This window comes from Myodes glareolus, chromosome 1 (assembly GCF_982192425.1).
Source record: "Myodes glareolus chromosome 1, mMyoGla1.1, whole genome shotgun sequence".
Lineage (NCBI taxonomy): Eukaryota > Metazoa > Chordata > Mammalia > Rodentia > Cricetidae > Myodes > Myodes glareolus.
The window spans coordinates 22,039,223-22,059,344 of record NC_142026.1 but is presented as its reverse complement, the minus strand read 5'-3'; the positions used below and the strand labels follow the sequence as shown (position 1 = coordinate 22,059,344).

Below are 20,122 nucleotides of genomic sequence, written 5' to 3'. Positions count from 1 at the left end.
CAGGGAACCCAGCGAGCTCTGCTTGTCTGTCTTCACCCGCAGTTCTAGTAGCCTGTGTCTCTAGCAGTTTCTTATATACCCCCTCCCACCCACAGCACTTGGGCCCTAATCCAGGGCCTTGCGCTACTACCTGGCTACCGACGCTCCCGGGTCCTGATGCCCTCATCTGCAAGGCAACTCTTGGATTTTCCAACAGAGAGGATCTTCTCTCTGGGCTGTCTTCTCTCACCTCCCCCACTAGACTCCATCTGAATTCTGCCTATCCACAGCCCACCCTCCCGGGCAAACCAGGCTACAACCCTGTCATTACGGCAGCTGGAAGGCTCCCTGTATCTGTGTATCCTATCTACACACATTTCTCAGCAATTGCTGAGTGTGGAACACCACCCTGAGCCCAGGGGATGCCCTGGACTGGGAACCATGTGAGTCTAGTCTCTCTCCGCTGCTCTCTGGTGACATATCCTGATGAGGGACAGTATAAAGAAGCAATGCGAGGGGGGAGGGGTGTATCAAATCACATGAGGTTTATGAAGAAACAGAGGTAAGTGACTTTAACACAGAAGTCAAAGAAGACTTCCCAGAGGAGATAAGATTTGACTTGTAACCCCAAGAATGAGAGGGCCTTCTCTCAAGAGCACTTGTGACAAAGGGAAAAGAAAAATGGGATTTGTAAACTGTCGTAACCGTAGAGCAACGAGAGGGGTTTTCTTTTTTTGCGTGTTATTGCTTTTTCTTATTGGGGGGATACGAACCTCCCATAGCATTTGTCCCTACAAGAGGAACTGTAAAACAAACACACACACACACACACACACACACACACACACACACACACTGGGTGGAGGTGGGGGGGTCTGGCATGGACACAGCAGCACCAATGTGGCCGCGGAGTGGTTTGAGTTACTCTAACAGTGGATGCAGTTTATTTCAGGGCCCTTGGGAGATTTACCGCCAGGGGCCAAATGCAGGGCCTGCTGAAGAGGGTGTTGCACCAAAGGAAACAGAAATTGCCACGAAAGTTGGGTCCCCACAAGCCTAACTTGAGCAAAGGAGGGCTGAGAAGGCAGAAAAGGGAGACCCAGGCGAAACCATGGGGCAGGACAGCCATCTGTTGCTGGCCTCGGGTCTGCAGCGGCTTCCTGCCCATAAAATCTCATGAGCTGAAGGTATAGGCTCAGAAGACCTGGATTCCCAGGGGTTTGAGAGTACCTCATGCTGTCACCACAAGCAAGGAGTTCTCTGGTTGCCCTTGCTTGTGTGCCTAGAAGCCCCTCAATCAGCTCATCCCCCTAAGCAGGGATAAGTTGGCTCTGGGGCACCTGGAAGGAGGACCTGTTCTAGACCTCCGCGTCCTGGCACAGTAATCCCCATCACCGGCAGGATTGTACGTTATTGCGGGGCACCCTTTCTCTCTCCGATGGGGCCCGGGAAGGGGGAGGGCAGCCAAGACGACTCGTCCTGCGTCCCAGGGACACACCACTGGTTACGGTGTCGCCCACTCTACTCCCCCACACGCCCATCTGGACGACCCACGTGCAGCTCGACCCCGGGTTGGCGCCGCACCTCGTGCCGGGCGCGTCTGGCCGGCGCTTTCTGGGGACCTGGACACCGCCCCCACCCTCGAGGGGGCGGCATCCGGCCGCCGCCGGTCCGGCAGGGGGGCGTCCTGGAATCCCCTGCGGTGGAGGGACGCTGCGGCCGGCTGCCACACAAAGGCGGCGGCGGGAAGGCGGGGCGGGGCGGGCCGGGGGCGGGGGAGGCAGGAAGGGGCGGGGGCGGCGGCGGCGGCGGAGATAAAGCCCCCGCGCCGCCCGGCCGGTTAGTCCTGTGGTTGCACGGGAGCGCGGGCTGCACGCGTCCCCGCCGCTGCGCTGTCCTCCCTCCGGGCTCCGACTGCCACCTGGGGATCCAAGCGAGGGCGGGTGAGTACCGGCTGCGCGGTCCTCGCCCCTGGGAGGAGAGCTGGGGACCGTGCTCCGGGCTTCGCCGCGACCGGGTGCCGGGGCGGGAACTTTCTCGGGCCGCCGGGGCCACTGCTGCAAGCGCGTCCGGATCTCGCGTCCCCTATCCTCGAGGGTTGGGGAGTTCAGGTGTGCCCGAGTCTGAGGGAACGCTCGCGGAGCTCGGCGTGACTGCGGTGGGTCCTGCAGGGCTGCAAACCGTGACCCTGAACCTGAGGCATCTGGGCACTCAGGGGTGTCACCGACCCCGCACTTTGCTTGTGTGCGCCCGGGACAGGGACCGGGAGACCCATTCTCACTTGTTACCTTTGCCTCCGCAGCTTGGAGGTGGGCAGCTACTTGGGGGAGGGCTTCAGTTCGCGCTGGCCTTTGCAACAGGCTTATCCCTACTATACAGTAGCAGCTCTTTGCGATTTATTATTTATTTCCATCATCCGTAGCCAGGGTATTGCGAGGCCGCTGAGTGAGTCCAGGTAAGGTGAAAGTACTCAGAAATGCTGGGCGGAATTCGATATTTAATTTGCCCCCAAGATGAGCCGCGGGAAAGCTGTTATTACATAAGACAGCACTCCACCTTCAGGTATTAGAGAAGGTACTGTTGAGGATTTTTAGTGTTTTAATGAACAAAACAGAATCACCGCGTGTCTCTCTGGAGAAATCTCCAAACGCGGCTGGATCTTGCTTTGACTACTTTGCAAAGAACGGTCTTATATTTAGCATCAACATAAAAAGGTGTTTGAAGGTTTGACTTTCTCTTTCAAGCTGGGAAGCAGTTTACTTCTCTGAACTGTTCTAGAACAATTGATCTGATAATTTTGTGCCGTTGGAGATTTTGTATCAGAATGGGAATCCAGAGATGTCAGCATTACTGATTTTGTGTATGTAAAGCACACTTAGAAACTGAAGGCGCTTTCCACACTTTCTGTGGCTCTGAAACAGTAATTATATGCCGTTTGCAACATTTAAGCAAAAAAAAAAAAAATCTCAGGAGACATTCAACCAATAACACTCCCATCAACCCCTGGAGTTTTGACTGTTTTTCAAAATAGCGTTTGAAAATTTTGTTCAGGGAAGAATGACTCCTGAAGGTCATGAGACGATGTCATCTTTCTTTCTTTAAAAGAATCCAAGCAGAAAATTTTTCCACCCCGCCCCCATGAACTTGACATATTAGCACAATTTTTGAAAAGACAGAAATTACTGAATCGCCAGTGGATGTCAGTTTTCAGCTTCACACACAGAGGGTTTGACAGTAGTCAGAAACAGCCTAAGATGGAAGAGTTGGAAGTGAGATGGGGACCTGGCCTGGCTCCTGGTCCGCCTCCTCGTTGCTGCCCTCTGCTAGGAGTTCTTCGGCCTTTTCTTCCTCCTGTGGTTGTGGTGCTGCGGGCTCACTTCCGTGGCCGTCTCAGGTCTTGTGGTTTCCACGCGCTCCATTTACGAAGTGCTTTAAACATGTTCAAGACTTGCCCTCACCTGGAGGCGCTCCTCCTTCAGGAACCCGGTGGAGGCTGAAGCAGGGATGCTGTGAACCTGATCTACATAGTGTGCTCCAGGTCAGCCAGAGGTACATAGAAAGACCTGTCTCAAAAACAGCTTGAATGCTCTCACGCGTGCGCAAATGCACACACACACAAACACACACACGTGCACATGTGCGCGCATACACACAAACACACACATGTGCACATGCACGCGCGCGTGCGCACACACACACACTCACACACACTCTCCAATATCTTTAAACCTTAAGCTCCTCCTACTCCCCCAGGCTACAAACTGGCTCTTCCATTGTAGTCTTCAATACAGAGGGTTTTCTGGTGCCTTCCCTACATCAGGGTCCACAGGTGGCACAAAGACCTATGCCCCCGGGAAAGTAAAGGCCACCAGACTTGTTCCATGTGTTACTTTTGTGCCACCCTCTAAGCATTTCCATATTTACCCACTCCTCTGGGCGGTCTCTCCAGGGCCATGTGTGCCTTACATTTCCTTTCGACGCTTCTCACCTTTGCTAAATATAGCAGGTCCTTGCATTCCTTGGATTATCATTCTTATAGTGGGGAGGGGGGAAGCAGACGGAAAAGCATATCTATGGTAAATACCAGGAGTGGGGGGTAGAATGGCAGAGATAATAATCAAGTTGAATTGGGAATTTGCAGAAGATGAGAGAAAAGGCTCCTTGTGTCAGTGACTAATGTCCCCAGCTGTGCCATGCATCCCAAGCTTCCCTTCGATCAGGAACCGTACTCCTCTCTCTTACCTTCTGTTCATTCTCTCTCTACGAACCCTGGTCTGTTTCAGCAGGAACTCCACAGTGCTCTGACTTCCCTTATTTTGGCATTTTCACCTTAGTCCTGGTGATAACCAGATCACTCCATGATTCTTAAATTAGTCACCATGTCCCCAGTCTCCCTTCTTCTCAGACCCTGCAAGTCTCCCCAGAACAGAAGAACCTAGAATGTCCTGTATAAGCCGTTTTCTGTGTGCCTAAGGGGCTTATGCCATCTCCTGGGTGCCCAGCTGACCTTTGCCATCTCCTGGGGGCGCAGGTGACCTCTGCCGTCTCCTGGGTGCCCAGCTGGCCTCTGCCATCTCCTGGGTGCCCAGCTGACCTCTGCCGTCTCCTGGGTGCCCAGCTGGCCTCTGCCATCTCCTGGGTGCCCAGCTGGCCTCTGCCATCTCCTGGGTGCCCAGCTGACCTCTGCCATTTCCTGGGGGCGCAGGTGACCTCTGCCGTCTCCTGGGGGCCCAGCTGGCCTCTGCCGTCTCCTGGGTGCACAGCTGACCTCTGCCATCTCCTGGGGGCGCAGCTGACCTCTGCCATCTCCTGGGTGCCCAGCTGACCTCTGCCATCTCCTGGGTGCCCAGCTGGCCTCTGCCATCTCCTGGGTGCCCAGCTGACCTCTGCCATCTCCTGGGGGCGCAGGTGACCTCTGCCGTCTCCTGGGGGCCCAGCTGGCCTCTGCCGTCTCCTGGGTGCCCAGCTGGCCTCTGCCATCTCCTGGGTGCCCAGCTGACCTCTGCCATTTCCTGGGGGCGCAGGTGACCTCTGCCGTCTCCTGGGGGCCCAGCTGGCCTCTGCCGTCTCCTGGGTGCACAGCTGACCTCTGCCATCTCCTGGGGGCGCAGCTGACCTCTGCCATCTCCTGGGTGCCCAGCTGACCTCTGCCATCTCCTGGGTGCCCAGCTGGCCTCTGCCATCTCCTGGGTGCCCAGCTGACCTCTGCCATCTCCTGGGGGCGCAGGTGACCTCTGCCGTCTCCTGGGGGCCCAGCTGGCCTCTGCCGTCTCCTGGGTGCCCAGCTGACCTCTGCCATCTCCTGGGGGCGCAGGTGACCTCTGCCATCTCCTGGGGGCCCAGCTGGCCTCTGCCATCTCCTGGGGGCCCAGCTGGTCTCTGCCATCTCTTGGATGCTCAGCTGGCCTCTGGCATTAGACACCAGGCGCCGTCTCCCATGGCTTTCTACAGCTTCCTCCCTTCTGGTTTTCCTGATGTCATCTCTTCTGCTCTCTGTGGTTTCCCAATACTCTGCCTCTCCCTAATTAATGCTATCCGTGGAGCCTTTGGCTGAACCAATTTCCCGGTTCCACTTACCACTTTTATGAAGTGAGCCCCAGCTTGCCACCTGAGCATAAGGAGCATTCTCTTATATTTCAACGAGTTGCCAGCCTGGAGCTCTGAGACTGAGTTTATGTGCTTGCTTGTTGTGTGCAGCTACACATGTGTGCGCTCCCATGCATGCACTGTCCATCTTGGTTTTGTTGTTTGGGTTTGAGATCAGGTTTCTCACTGACTTGGAGCTCCACAGCAGACGAGGCTGGCCCATGAACCCGAGGGATCCTCTAATCTTCGCTTCCTCGGCCCTGGGATTCCAAATACACACCACCCTGCTCTTTATTTTTGAATCTTAGTCCGGGGATTGAACTCACATACCTGTATTTGGGCTTGGGTGACAAGCACTGTACCATCTATGCCAGGGGTTCTCAACCTTCCTAGTGCTGCAACCTTGTAATACAGTTCTGCATGCTGTGGTGACCCCATTGTGTTGCTACTTCATAACTGTAATTTTGCTACTGTTCTGAGTCGTAATGTAAATATCTGCTGTGCAGGGTATCTGACATACGACCCTGAGGTTGGGAACCCCTCCCCCCCCATGTAAGCAATCTTATCAGCCCCTGACTTTAGCTTTTACGCCCACCCCATATGTCCTTCATTAGTCAAAGTTTTATCTTCTTTTCTTAATGGCTACATAATTCCCCAAGGCATCCAAGCGGGAGCCTCCGGTAATGCCTAATTTCTGCATATCCTGCTCTGAGCAAGTCACAATCCTGTTGCTTCTCTGTGCTGTGAGATCCCATGAGTCTCCATTGCTTGCCTCTCTTTTGCTTTAGTGTGTAGAAATAACAAAATGGTGACCAGTACACCACTTTCAGATGGCGGACATATATTGGCCTGAATAAAACACACAGAAAGTTAACTGATACTAGGATTAGTTCTGGAGACTCATATCTGGAGATAACTTTGGGTTTATTGCTTCTCTTAAAAGGCAGAGGACGTGGCACATCATGAGGCTTACGTTCGATGTGGAAACCCACTCTCGGCATGTGCTAAGGTCCTAGCACTTGTCTGTGATGGAGGTTAGCCGCTTCCTGGTCCGTATATACCTGTGACCCCTCGTTGACATCAGCTTTGGGGCTTTAGAGTTAGTGACTATGGGCTGGGGCAGCTGTCAGCAGCCTGAGAGTCTCAGGGGTTTACTGCAAGTTCCCTGCACCAAAAACTTCGCATTCTGTCTGTTTTCCTGGTTGTTGCTGTCTCAGATCGTTGCAGTTTCCCTACATCTGCCTGCATCCATCCTGATGTCATCCAGTGCCTCCCTCTGGATGGGGAGGTCACCACCTCTCTGGAGTGGAGTGTTGTGTCAGGAGACTCTTCAGGCTGGAAGGTGAGCGCTCAGTGGTCTTTATGCAGGGTTGTCCCTGAGCGTCTCAGAAGGTTTTCACGGTGGCTCCTACAGGATTCTGGTGTCACCTTAGTGTGTCCTGACTGCAGCCTCTGCTGTCTCCACATGTTTCCACATGTTTCCACATGTTTCCACATGTCTCACCCCCTTTCCAGTTCCATGTACACCCCCACACGCGTGCACACACACTGCACACCACACACACACACACACACACACACACACACACACTCCAGGAGGAGATAGGGTTTGGTCACCTCACTCCCCAGGCAGTAGATAGCCGTCTGTAAGTCTGATGACACAGCACGAGAGGTTGGCAGCTCCCAAAGTCAGGCAGACCTGTCACTGTCCCACCCCTGTGTCTGTGGTGCTCGGGGAACCTCCCATAGTGGACTGGGAACTCACTAGGCTGGTGACTATCTGGTGGCCTGACCACATCTGTGCTTTTCTACCTTTCCTGTCTTCTGGACCTTTGTTTCTGCCACACTGGGCTCCATGGTGCCCACTTATGAGGGTGTTACACTGTGTCTCCTATCTCGGTTGTCTTGCTGTACCTTTGCCTGTGGTTCCCTTCTTCCACAGGTGGACAGTTTCACCTCTTTCCAAGCCCAGGCCTAGTTATCTTCTGTTCCAAAAGCCATTCCTGATAACCACTGCTTCCAGCCCTTGGTTGCCCACATGTGGTATACACACATATACACACACACACGCGCGCGCGCACACACACACACACACACATACACAATTCTGTGGTGGCAGCTACTGCCTTGTAGCCAAATGCTTTACCTGCCCTTGTTTTGATTTTATTTGCGACCTAATGGTATTTAATAGATGTGTGAACTAAACCGTCGCCATTTTAATGAGCCTGCTTCATATTGATTCTGTGTGGGAAAAGGCTTGTATTTTAGGCTTAAAGGGAAACTCCTCAACTTTTAGCTATGATACTTCTACTTTTAACATGTGTTTTCATTCTTCTCTGTGTGGATATGTATGTCTGCGTGCTTTTGTGTGTGACGGCCAGAGGACAACCTCAGATGTTCCCTCCATGGTAGCCACCTTGCTTTTGGGGAGTCTCTCATTGACTTGGAGCTCACCAATTAGGCAAGGCTGCTTGACCAGAGAACCCAGGGGATCCTATTGTCTCTACCTCTCTAACTGGGTTTATAAGTATAGGCCATCATGCCTTTTTTTTTTTTTTAAAGCATGCGCTCTGAGGACTGCACTCTGGGTTCTTATGCTTGCAGGGCAAGAATTCTTATTTTCACATATTTTTTTAATATTCTGAGTGACTGCGTGTTTGAGGTAGAGCATTAGGAAAGAAAAGCATGCAGAAGTGCTGCTCTGCCTATGACGGCATGGATCATCCTCTTTCTCAGCCCACTGCTGTCTTCCTGGGCTTTCCCCTTGCCTCTCATGGCTCGTGTAGGGAGGGGATGATGTCCTGTGGCCTGTGGTGTACTTCTGCTAGCCTTGGTGATGATGGCGCTTGCCTTCTTAGTGACACTGTTTCTCATCTTTGCTTGTTTGTTTGTTTTAGTTTGCTGTGGAGCTGGCTCTCTTCAACCAAGTTTGGTTGAAAAGGACCCTGAACTGGAGAGGATCTAGGTTGTGCCGTTGACAGTTGAACCATGTAGAACTCGCTTTCCTTCTGTATGCGGTGGATCTCACAGAAGTAAATGACATCCACGGTGTCTTATTAAATGTCTTATAGATTTTTTAAAAAATTTATAGCTTCTTGGCTTTCCTTTCTAATCTCGCTTTCTCACAAATACCAAGTCAGAGTGACTTTATTCTTGAGTGCATTATTCTGTGCTTACACACCATGAAGTTCCCGTCCATCTCTTTCTTTCATAATCCCGTGAAGTCATTTAGCGTTGGAACTCAGAAATAGCACCATGGGCCAAGGGGAAGACTTCGTTGATGCTTCTCCCAACTCGGAGGCAGTTTTGAAATTGTGAAATGAATTAGGACCCTGTGCTCGGATCTTCTTTGTGAGCTCGTTCTCCATATATAAATGTTCTTAGTCCTTACTTCCGAAGCATCTTTCTTCGTGAATAGACTGCATGCCTGAGGTGGAAATCAATGTTGATTAAAAAAAAAATTACCCTTGGGGACTAAATGGAGTCAAGTATAGTAAACCACATCTTCAGGTTATTGCTTATCTGTATGTTCACAGTTTGTCTAAGGATGCTGAAAACTCACACGATTTTATTATTCTTTAGAGACCCACTGTCTTCTACTGAGTAGCCTGGGTCTTTTCCATGGCCCACAAGGCTCTGCCTTATTTTACTGTTTGATTTCTAGGTCTGGATTTAAGCCCAGGCTGGAGAAGTCAGCAACCCTCGTGAATGCCTTTTTTCTTTCTTTCTTTCGTTTTCGGCCAGGAATGGCCACCAAGCCTGAGCAATCTCCTGTTTCGTAATCCTGTTGGTGTATTTTGACAACCATGTCCTCCATTTCATGTCTGAATCTCTCCAGGTTGGGTGGACATCCTAGTTCACTCACGATCATATCAGGAACACTCAGACCCTTGCTGCTCTTTCACTTTGGCCTCTACCTCTGCTTTAGAAGATAATCGGAGAATAGGAATCCACTGTGCCATTCTCATCTTAGCAACTGGTCCTTAAAAGAAAGAAAATGTGCACAAAATTTTAACATTCATTTTCTCTCTCTCTCTCTCTCTCTCTCTCTCTCTCTCTCTCTCTCTCTTTCTCTCTCTCTCTTTCTCAAATGCTGCATTTCTTATTGTGGCTGCAAACGTTGGTAGATACATTGGTTTTTATACCTTTGCCTCCCTGCTCTCCAGCAACACCAAATGAGGATTTTGGTTACTTAAGGGATTTCTCTTGAGACTATACCAAAAATAGCATTAGGACCCTGCCACCCTTCTGCCCATCCTCTGTAGAATGCCAGCACATCTCGCTATAGGAAAAACAACCACCGGTTTTTAGCAAGAGAGTTTATAGCAAACACAAGACACACTTGCAACGAGTAAGGTGCAGCTGGTCTGTATCCCTATGTAGGGCAAAATTCTTGTCCAGCCTGAGTTTGAGCCCTAGCAACTACCAAAGGAAAGGCTTAAAAGCATGGAAGGTGAGTACAAAGGCAAGTGTCACCTTCCTTCCCGGAGGGCCCTGCAGGAATAATACAGATACTTACTGGTAAATTTTTTTTTATCAGTTTGTTTTTTTTTTATTCGTGTGTTTGTTTTCCTTCATATTCTGAATACGGCTCTACCTGAGAAATTTCTTCACTGAGGATTTGATCTCTGTTCTGATAATATAAAAAGCTATTAATACCTGCATTACCTTGTCCTTACAGTGCAGAACCCTAATCAAAACAACTCCAGCAGGAATGTGTTCCCTAAGGAACTCTTTCCTTTTACTTACTGCCCCTGAGATCTGACTCTGGAATTGGAACCAGAGACTGAGCCTCGGGGTTCACCTCTTTCCTTTGGTCTCTTGACTCCTCTTTTCCTGGAAGTCCATGAGTACAACTTGCTCTAAGCTTATCTCCCCAGAGCTGCACGATGAAGAGGGAAGAAGCTTTCTTGCCAATTCTAGTCAGGGAAGACGGGGCGGGGGAGAGACACTGGGAGGAAATCTGATTGGCTCAGTTCTGCTCACTTGCCTTCCTCTACACCAATGGCTGCAGTTATGAGAATGGGGCTCTTATGAGTGGTCAGATCTGAGTCAGGTGTTCAGCGCTGTGGGTCAGGCTCGGGTAAGGTGTGCTAAGCATGGAAGTTGTCCTCGGGTGATGGAGGCTCTAGTGGGCTCCTTGAACGTGCCGCCAACCTCTGGAATAGGAGCTAATATCTCTTCTGCTGGCACAGCTGTGAAAGAGAAGTGGGAAAGCCGATGTGTCTGTGGTCAGACCGCCTGTAAGTCATGGCAGAGTCGGGTCCAAGTCAGAGCTATGAGCTGGTAGCACAGATCACAAAGACTTCTGTTGCTTCTCAGCTGTGTTTATTGCTTCTCAAAAAAAAAAACTCTCCTGCCTATTCGAGCCACTGCCTTTTCTGTAGCGCATGGTAGCCCCGGCGCGTGAGGGAGGAATAGGCCGACACTTTTATGTGGTTTGAAGTACTGTGTTTATATCATTTGGCCTCCCAATTTGTTCCTTAGACATGCCTTCCCTCCCCCGACCCCAGACTGGAGTCTAAAATTAGTACTGACCTTTGGATGGAGAATGCATTTGCACACAGTCCTAAGGACCAACTTAGCCTGAGCTGGATAAAATTCCGCAGAACCAAGAATGAGTGTAACCTGATTATTTTAATTCAAGTCTACTTGGGATTTAACTTTTGCCTTTGTAAAGCTTGTACTCTGTTCAGAACTTGTCACTTCTGCATAACAGGATTTCCCTTCCTTCCCTTCCTCTGCTCCTCCTCATTCTGTTCCTCGTTTTCCTTTTCCTCCAGATTTGGAGCCTGGTAGACTTTGGTTTGAATCTAGATCCTGTCAGTTGCAAGCCGGAGAACATAGCCAGGTTTCTCAGGTTTCCTAAGCCCCAACTTTGTCTGCGAGTTGAGCGTGAAGGTGGCCACCTCTTGAGAACTGTGAGGAGAGAGTGGAGAATATATCTTAGGTAGGTGCTGCACATATGGTCGGAATGGAGCCTAGTAGGACAGGGGATGGCCATGGTCATAGTTCTGGATTGTATTTACCATAGTGGTAGAGGTGAGTGTTTGTCTTCAACAAGATTCCTATTCTGTGTGTCTCAGACCTGGTGCCTGTATCCTGAGTGGCTACTCTTGCTAGCCGGTCTGCCCCAGGGACATTCTATGCATGCATCCCGAGCTAGTGCTGAGATTACACTTAGACCACCTCTGCCAAGGCTCTGGGGATCTGAACTCCAGTCCTCACACTTCTGTGTCAAACACCTTACCCAGGATCATCTCCCCAACTCAGAAATGACTCATCTAAAGATGTGCTGGATGTATTTAGAACATGAGTTCATTTAAGTATGATTGGATTCCCTAATTATACTAGAATCCTAAAAATGTTTAACTTGCAAGCATTCCCACATCAGACCTGCGTTTTCTGCTGTAGTTCATAGAGCCGTCTTGGCGTTTTCTTGGAGCTTGGCCATTTGAGACTTAACGCAATGCTCTAAGTGTGTGCCTCTACCTGACAAGTGTAGTTCTGACGATGGCATGGGAGATGCCATGGAGTTTTGGTATGGTGGATCACATAATTATAAAAGGTTTTCCTTCCTAAAGACATGAATTTTCTTTCTGAAATTAATTCACTAAGAGAGTCACATCACTTTCTGCCAAGTCTGTTAGCTTCTTAAAATGGCAATTTAGAAGATTGGCCTATGATGCTCAGGTATTCATAATAAACTTATTCTTGTGAAACAAGGTGGTAAATTAGGAATATCGAAGTGCTGATCATATAAATATGAATTAATCCAGCGTAGTTGAAGGACTGAAAAGAGTTGTTCCTACAGGTATGCGTCACTTCTTTGACTAAGATTTCTTTGTACAAGGAAAGTCCACCTTTTGTGTGTATGGTGGTTAAGTTACGCTTTCCTGCCCCTCCCTTCTTGTTCTAGTTGCATGTGTCCTACCTGTCCTGTGAAGACCCACAAACCTATCTTAGCCTTCTGGGTTCCTTTTACTGTGCCTGGCATAGAGGAACTGAAAAGAAACTCCAAGGAGAAGAAAGAAATGAAAAATTCACAGAGAGCCCTCTGTCGAGTGCTGTTAGGCACGTTTTTATACTTGGTTGTGAAGAGCCCTAGCAACACCGAGAGTAGGGCCGGAGTTTGTCAGGAGAAATTATGGGATGCAGATGTGCAGAGCAACTTGCGCAGACGCACGTAGATGGAAGAGAATCTGGAGCCATGTGTTCCCACGGAGGAAACTTTTTTTATTCTGAACCACTGTTTTCACTGGCTGAGCAACAAGGCAAGACGCCTGGGATAAAAAGGTCAGACATCGCTGGGCAGGGACTCACGTTGGGAGTCGGAAGAACTTGGGTTTAGATCCCAGCTCCACATGCATTTGCTCTGGGTAGCCAGTGTCAAACATCTGCCTGCCTGTGCTCCATTTCCACCGGGGTAGGGGGGGAGTACACATGGTGAGGGTCTCCCCTCTTTGTTAGAGAGGAAGCGTGTCTGTCCCATTTCACACCGAAGGAGCTAGGAAATGAAGGGACTTAAATCCAAGTCAAGGTCAGGGCTATGACACAATTCCCCCCTTTCTGATCACTGCCCCCTGTTGCTCTCGGGATGTCAAGTCTGGGTACAGTTTTGCAGCTTGCTGGACCCTGCCTGCTTGGACCCTTTACTTGTGGACGGTTCCATCCATTTCCTAGAAACATCTGGCCAACTCATGTCTCCTCCTGTCTGTATCCACTCCCATCATCCCGAAGAGGAATCTGTCTTAAGAGTAGAAGAGATTCTTCAAATTGAGTCTTTGATGTGCCTGCCCATCCCATGATGTTCAGAAACTGAATGGTGGTCCTGTCGCTGCGGTGAAATTCAACTTACGAGCTGGGTTTTGAGTACTTACTCAGTCATAGTTACCTGGAGACACACAGATGTCTGGACAGGACAGGCATCAACCATGGCGGTTCTCATCCACTCGTGTTGAAAACATGTCTGTGTTCTGGGTAACCAAGAGCAGTGGCAGATGGGAAGCAGCCACAGAGGGATCTAGTGAAGTCATTCTCAACCTTCCTAATGCTGTGACCCTTTCTTTAATACAGTTCCTTGTGTTGCAGTGACTATAAAATTATTTCCCTTGCTGCTTCATAACTGTAATGTTGCTACTGTTCTAAATCTTAATGGAAATGTATTATGGAGGCTATCTGCTATGTGACCCCTGTGAAAGGGTCATTTAACCCCCAAAAGGGGCCCACAGTTTGAGAACAGCTTCTCTAGAAGGTACAATAGCAACAGTGAAGGGACTGGAGAGATGGCCCAGTAAAGTGTTTGCTGCACAAGTTCAAGGACCTGAGTTCGAATCCCCAGTGTTCGTGTAGAATCAGCAGTGTGTGTCTATCCTCCCAGAATTGGGGCATCAAATAGGCAGGTCCTTGGGGCTGGCTGGCTACCTGTTCTAGCTGAAATGATTAAGATCCAGCTTCAATAAGAGAGTCTGTGCCAAAAACTAAGATCACAAGCAGGAGAGGAAGATACCTGACATTGCACAGCTTCACACACATGTGCACGCGCGCACACACATACACACACACACACACAAACACACGCACGCGCACACACACACACACACACAAATGCACATGCTCAGTACACAGTTGAGTTTCCATGGAGTTGTTTTGCTCTGTCTTCTTTCACTGATGTGGTCAGTGTTCCCTCACTAGAGCAGACGTGATTCTGTGACCTCCATCCTGCCCCTGGTGCTTCACCGGGTCAGTCTTGAGCTGCCAACGTTAATGACACTAATGAGGTGCTTAGCATGTCAGAGTGGTTAGTGGTCAGGGGGGCTTGAATTGTTGAGACGGCTACACCGGAGTCTCTCTCTCCTATGTCTCTTATAAAAGAAAGTAAAAAAACAAAAAAAGTACTCTGTGATCTTGCGAGGCCGAGAATGATGAGCTGTGGCCTGGGAAGATCATGCTGAATCCGTCAGGCAGTCTGCAGAAGCTTATGATTCTGTAGATGAAGAACCCAGAGTCCCCACCGAAAAATTACAGGTAAGTGACAAGATTTCGTCTGTGACGTGAGGACAGTGATAGCCAGTTCTTAGGCAGCTGCTGTCTGGGAGGCCTCGTGTGAAACCCTTCAGGCAGAGAAGTGACTTAAATGTCATAGGGATGTCTGTGAGGTAAGTCTGTGCACAGGTGAAGGGTGGGAATGTAGTTATAAATGTAGGTGTTTAGATGCCCTGTGGGTAATAGTCTTTGTTTTGTTTACTTGTATGGCCAAAAAATTCCATTTGCCACAAACTTTGTTTTTTGTTGATTTATTTCAGCCCAAAACGGCTTATTTGGCTCAGAGGAGAAATTAGTTCGCACACCAAAGATGAAAGTTTTGGTGGGTGACTTGGCAAAGTGTGACCCACTCTTCATAGGAAGCGTGTACTTTCCGTGCATGGTTATAAGAACAGGCACATGCAGAACTGTGTGCACGGTCAGGGGGATGCATGGTGGGCCAGGCCTAGGAACAGCATGTATCATCTCCCCCATTTTGCTAAGTATCCAATCTTAAATTCAATTGCGTCTTCAGCCTAGGCCAAGAAATGTCATCCAGCTCTGGGGCCGGGATGATGAGGAAATGGATTAGCTGATAGCCTAGTTAGGGCTACTCTTGCTGTGGTAAAACACCATGACCAGCTGGGCGGTGGTGGCACATGTCTTTAATCCCAGCACTCGGGAGGCACAGGTCGAAGGATCTCTTGCCTGTTCAAGGCCAGCCTAGTCCACAAGAGCTAGTTCCAGGACAGGCTCCAAAAACTACCGAAAGCCCTGTTTCAAAATAAAGAAAAAAAGAAATCGCCGTGGCCAAAACAGCTTCGGACAGGGTTTGTTTCAGCTGACACTTCCAGACCACAGTCCATCACTGAGGGAAGTCAGGGCGGGAACTGAAGCAGGAATCTAGAGGCAGGATGATGCAGAGGACATGGCGGAGCGCTGCTCACTGGCTTGCTCCCCATGGCTTACTCAGTCTGCTTTTCTTATAGAACCCAGCATCACCTTCCCAGAAGTGGTCCCACCCATCACGGGCTGGGCTCTCCTCCATCAATCACTAATTAAGAAAATGCCCTACAGACTGTCTACAGGCTAATCTTATGGAGGCATTGTCTCAATTGGGGTCCCCTCCCCAATCGATGGCCCTCTCTGATGGTTCTAGCCTGTGTCAAGTTGCCATAAAAATTAGCCAGCAAAGCTGAGGCCCTGTCTACTGTCAGAGGAAGAGACTATGAAAGGTCACCTTTTAGCATCTGCATAGTCAATCATTGGCCCTAGGGGTCATGGATAATTACATTTTTGCCTCTGAGGGCAATTGCACCGCTGTTCTCTCGGGGACTTTTTCATAGCCACCGAGTCAACATTTCGTGCCCGTGACATGTCACTCAGTAAGGAGATGTGGTGTCTGGGAACATAGCTGGGAACGGAGATGATAGTAGGTACTGGATGATGACCGAGGAGAGGCCAAAATAAATTGCTTCGTGGAAGGTGGGGGTGGCAAGACAAGTGCTATTTCTAGCTCGTGGTCCATGTGATTTCATGTCTTAGTCAGAAAGTTTGTTTAGTCTGGTTAACCCAAACCTGGGAGGGTAGCGAGGACCTTCTCTGAGAAGAGAGGAAACTGAGTTTGCCTGCTAGGCATTCACACTTGGGAGTCAGAAGGCCATTGATGGAGAGTACACCTTCTAGAAGAAGGGTCCTTTCTTGACCAATGTGGAGAGGGGTGCTGAGTGTGCTGAAAATTCAGCTCTGCGTCTGGGGTATCTGGGTGGGAAAGTCGAGATCACAGTTAGGAGTGGCATTTTCCTGAAGGAGCACTGTCAATGCCAGCCTTGAGGGAGACACACCCTGCACGTTCCCTTCTGTCTGTCTCTCTGGCTGGGTTATGTATCATCTGCGCATCTCATGTGTGGTGTGGCCTGTCAACAACTCTGTGTCCCCTTTAAGGACTTTGTAAGCCTCCAGTGAAACCACTCCCTTTCTGCATTGTTGTGGAGTATCATCTTCCTTTAGAACTTGCAGCTATGACAAGAAGCTCAGCCAGTCTGCCCGCCCTACCCAGTCCCTGGTACACTGTCCACTCCAGAAGCTAGATAAAGGGAGAAAGCGAATGTTAAGTTCTTGGTTTTTTTTTCTTTTCTTTTTCATTTGATTGTTTGATTTAGAAGCCCTTGCTCTTCTGCCGTAGCTTGGACGTGGTAGAGAGAAGTGGTCAGTCCCGTGAGGAAGAGCGCTAGGGTTTATGTCATCTCATCTACCTCTGTTGTAGACAATGGATGAAGGGTTGGCCCTCACTATAGAGCGGGGCACTGAGTCCCTGAGCAGGTGTGTGATCTAGGAAAGCAGGCACAGATGAGGCAGCTGGTCTGTGCCCCACGTTTGTGTTGAGTGAACTTAGACTTCTTATAGGAAATAGCTAAATGTCCCCCTCTTTTGACTCCCTCCTAGATGCCTTCAGAAGGTGTCAGCGTCTACCGTAGCAAGTGAAGTTGAGGCAAACCAGGGGAGGAAACTGAATTTGGAGCCTTGCTTCCTATCACCCTGGATGGTTTCTAAGCTTTGAAGAATGATTTTGGTTTTATGGTGGGGACGGCTTGTAAATATAGAATTGTTATTTCTATTGGGTGATAAAACACTCCAACCAAGGGCCAGTCCTCTTTGCTTACCCCCGTACTTTATTGGGAAGTATTTCCAGATTTTTGCTTTTGGACACATATATATTTATTTATGTCTTTAGTTTATTTTGGAAGGTGGCTCATAGGGTTTGTTCCCACCGCTTCCATGTTTGTAATACTTTCTTGGTAGCTAGTTTTGCTTGCTGTAGCTCACCAGAAAGCTCTGCCTAGGAAGTTTGGCTGTACCAAACCTGAGTGAGTGGGCAGGAGACTTGGTTAAGAGAACCGCCTCCCGCCCAAAAAAAGAGGAGACTAAATATCACAGGGTCACATCAGTGGGTGCCAAGCTGACCTCACAACAGCCATAGCAATCATAATAACAAATGCACAACACTGGCTCCCTGTTTCCTGGCAGAATCCATTTTCAGTGTGATATCTCCAGTGAATTCTGAGGACTTTTTCTTTAACACCAGAATGTTTAGTTTCTACATCTGTTTGGGAACATGGATGTCTTAGGGATCTGGTTTAGCTACATGGATCTTTCCTTCTCCCTCTCTTTCTTTTCTGCAGGACAGGCTCAGCTTTTGGTTATGTTCCTTGGACTTTCCCTGAGGAAAAGATAATCAATACTCTCCGGTGCCAGGGGGGGGTAAGAAAAGCAAGTAATCAAACGGTGCCACGTTGTCTTTGCACAGCAGAAAAAAAATGGCTGCTTAGATGGCATTTCCTGCTGGTGTTCACAGTGTGAAGTGTGGAGTAAAGGCTCGGAGTTTGTCAGGACGTTCATTGTTGTTTAGAGTTAGCCTAACAGTTACCAGTGTCCCAGACAGATGACAGATAAACAGGGTCCCCTGTGGTGTGATGGCTCAGAGGCAGAAGCAGGAGGACCTCCATAATTTTAAGGTCAGCCTCACCTAGTATTGGACCGCAGACACATCAGGGCCACTTAGCAAGACCTGTCTCAAGATTCAAAACCAAACCAGTGCTCAGGAACAACAAATCTTGAGGGGTTGCTAACATTGTGCGGGTTGCCGGGTATGGTGGTACATGCCTTTAGTCTCAGCACAGAGGCAGGTAAATCTATTAGGTCATCCGGATATACATAGCAAATTCCAGGGTAGGCAAGGATATATTTTTAAAAATGTGTAAGTTAGTGGCCCAGTTCATAGGACTGAAAACCTGAGGTAGTTCCATGGAGACTGTTTCCTAGCCAATAGGCAGAGGTAGTTAGCTCATCGAAAGTTATACACAACTACGTCCCTTCCGTTCTTGTGCGTATCTATAGACAATGTAAGAGCCTCCCCCCTGAGGACAGGTGATTGAAATTTCTAGGTGGTGAGTTCTTTCATCTTAATTTTATTTCTCATTTTATAGACCAAAGATGAGGGTTCAGAGTGTGCCTGGAACTTTCATGCCCTCAGTAGATGTATATTTGATGTCTCTTGTGTTTCCTGACTTTAGAGTAATGTTCTTTGTTCTGTGCTGGTAGTTATGAGACACCAGTGGCTGCCACTATTGGTCCCTCTCATCTGTTATGGGGAGCAGTGCCTTACCCCCACCCCATCCTCGCTCTCATGGTCCTCTACGTATTTACTACTTGGAGGAACACAAATAATCAAACAGTGTAACCATTTATAAAGGCAAGTAGCTGCCTCCCTCCTTGGCCTGAAGCTCTTCTTACTACATGCCACTTCTTGTCTTTGTTTCTTTTCCTTTAAGGAAGTCTGTCATTCATCCCTTCTGAAGGTTTTTAGTGTAGGACCTCAATAATGCTTGGTTAACTGGGGAAGTGCACAAGGTACTTCGAAACCCGCTAGGCTCTCAGAAATAGAAGGTGGTCACTTTGACACCCTCCTCTCAAATAGCGTGCATTAAAATGAAGCCTCTGTCTTCATCCCCGTGGGTGTGATTGTCAGCCACCCTGGTCTTGAATGTCCACAGGGCTTTCGCCTCTTGAAACATATAGCTCTGGGCACTCTCAAGAACTCGGTTGTGCCTCCTTGGTGAGGATGTTCTTATGACTGGCACCTTCCTCCTGGCAGGCATCCTGGCACCCTGCTGCCATTTTGAGCTTTCGTCTCTTTTCTTCATACAGGTTTGAACCAGTCAAATCTATGGAATGTTTGTTTTCTCAAGAAAAAGAGTCCCTCCCCCCCTTCAAGCTATTGTTTTTAAAAGTCACTTGGAGCCTTAAAAACCTCCCATCATTAAATTCACAGTGCTAAAATTTAAGAGTGTCTGGGGCTTCGGGCAAGCTATATTGAATTAAATGTGTAGGGCACTTTAAGACAGCATTCGATTGTACATTTAAAATAGGGAATGCAAATTGAAACTCCTCCTGGGTCCTTTAAATCATGCATTATATGTGCAGTATTTTCAATTAGCTACGGAAAAGAATTCCTCACGACAGCTCTCTTTTTTGCAGCTGGGAATTGCTCAGAGAGCACAGTTGACTATTTTATATAGGTAAGATCTAGTTAAATGACTTGGAGGGCAGTTGCAAGTAAACCAATAATTGAAAATATTGTTGCAGAGTAGCAGGTAAAACTGGGAAGTCGTTTCGCATTCCAGAGGAGGCGCCGTGAGCTCAATAGCGCCTTCGTTAGGGTGGCCTGGATGGGGATCCGTGGCAGTGAGACTTGGTCCTTCACACTTCAAACTTTCGCTCCACTGCAGAGAGAAGCATGATTGGCTGTGAGGCGGTGCTTTCACCAGGAACTTCCAGCTCTACAGTGTTGTCCATTCTCTCTCTCTCTCTCTCTCTCTCTCTCTCTCTCTCTCTCTCTCTCTCTTTCTCCCTCCCTCCCTCCCTCCCTCCTTCCTTCCTTTTTTCCCTTCCTTTTACTTTTTTTTAATGTGCCAAACACAACTTAAAAGTCAGATGGGATCAAAGGAACAGAGTCCTGCCTCTGCCCCATCCC

The 20,122-nt window shown here is 49.0% G+C and overlaps 1 protein-coding gene across 1 annotated transcript in view; it reads left to right on the top strand.

Annotated features, from left to right (window-relative positions):
* Positions 1-1,777: 1,777 nt before the first annotated feature.
* Positions 1,778-20,122, top strand: part of Serpine2 (serpin family E member 2) — a 59,507-nt gene continuing 41,162 nt past the window's right edge. The window contains exon 1 of the mRNA XM_085697801.2: positions 1,778-1,922. The gene's annotated coding sequence lies outside the window, so the exon portion shown is untranslated. The remainder of the gene's footprint in view (positions 1,923-20,122) is intronic.